Below are 1,933 nucleotides of genomic sequence, written 5' to 3' on the forward strand. Positions count from 1 at the left end.
CGGGATGATACAAGATATCCATGTCATAATCTTTTAATAGCTCCAGCCATCTTCGCTGCCTCAGATTTAGGTCCTTTTGCTTAAAGATATATTGCAAACTCTTGTGATCAGTGCATAGGTCAACATGAATTCCATACAAGTAGTGGCACCATATCTTCAAAGCAAATACAACTGCTGCTAGCTCTAGATCATGAGTTGGATAATTTTTCTTATGTGGCCGCAGCTGCCTTGAACCATAAGCTATTACTTTACCATGATGCATCAATACACATCCTAGTCCTACTCCCGAAGCATCACAATACACTGCATACCTTTCTGTTCCTTCTGGAAGTACCAATACAGGTGTAGAAGTTAATTTATTCCTCAGCTCTTGGAAGCTTCTTTCACATTCATCACTCCACTGAAGTTTGGTTTCTTTGTGTGTTAGCTTTGTTAAGGGTGCAACAATGGAAGATAATCCTTCAACGAACCTTCTGTAATAACCTGCCAATCCAAGAAAATTACTAATCTCCATAGGCGTTGTAGGTCTTGGCCAGTTTTTCACGGCTTCTATCTTTTGGTTATCAACCCTTCTTCCTTCATCGGATACAATATGACCTAAGAATGCCACATATTTTAACCTGAACTCACATTTAGAGAACTTTCCATACAACTTACGATCACGGAGAATTTGTAAAACCTGCCACTTGTGATTAGCATGGCCCTCTTCAGATCTTGAACACACCAAAATGTCATCTATGAATATTATCACGAACACATCTAAAAATGGCTTGAACACCCTATTCATCAAATCCATAAAAACTGTTGGTGCATTCGTTAGCCCGAATGACATGACTAAAAACTCAAAATGACCATACCGTGTTCGGAAAGCTGTCTTGGGTATATCTTTGTTTTTGACCCTCACTTGGTGATAACCTGACCTCAGGTCGATATTTGAAAAACACCTATCACCTTGTAACTGATCAAACAAATCATCAATTCTAGGGAAAGGATATTTGTTCTTAATCTTTACCTTATTCAACTGCCGGTAGTCGATACACATTCTTAACGAGCCATCTTTCTTGCGTACAAATAAAACTGGTGCTCCCCATGAGGACATACAAGGCCTTATGAATCATTTATCTAATAAGTCTTTTAATTGCTCCTTTAACTCCCGTAATTCTGTCGGGGTCATTCTATATGGAGGGATGGATATAGGTTGAGTATCTAGAATTACATCAATACCAAACTCTACTTCTCGCTCTGGAGGCAATCCCGGAAGATCTTTAGGAAATACATCGGGAAATTCATTTACCATTGGAATTGATTGAAGAGATGGTGGCTCAACATCTATATTTTTCACTCTCACTAGATGACATATGTATCCTTTGGACATCATCTTCTTTGCCTTAAGATAAGAAATAAATTTACCTCTTGTTGTCCCAATAGTTTAAGTTTTGTTTGTATGTTTCAAGTTATTTGTTGCACTTTAGCCATCCTGCTGGAAACGTTCCAAGATTTTGATATGATTTATGGAAGGGAAAAAGCAGGAAATTGTTTTCCCTTCTCTCTATGGTGGTAGAGTCGAAATCCATCCCTTCGTTTCCTTCTAGTCGCTTTGCTTTTCTCAGTCAACTTCAATTTCCAACCTATCTTCTTTCTAATTCGTAGCCAATTTCAATTTTCAACACATCTTTGTCGCATTTTTGAAACTTATATCATTCTTTTTTGAACTGACTAAAAAGGAAAGCGAATCATATAAATTGGGAAAGAGGGACTAGAAGGAAGTATGAATAGCACCAAAATTTAGAATATGCATACTAAATGAGATTTAAGTTCTTGAAAATTGTGAAACTTCTATAGAATTGTATTATTTTGAGAATTGTGTCAAACAATTTCCGAAGGAAAGATTGTCGTTGAAATTGTGACTAGGGGAGTGTGTCCCCCCCCCCCC

Source organism: Solanum stenotomum, chromosome 3 (genome assembly GCF_019186545.1).
Source record: "Solanum stenotomum isolate F172 chromosome 3, ASM1918654v1, whole genome shotgun sequence".
In the NCBI taxonomy this organism is placed as follows: Eukaryota; Viridiplantae; Streptophyta; class Magnoliopsida; order Solanales; family Solanaceae; genus Solanum; species Solanum stenotomum.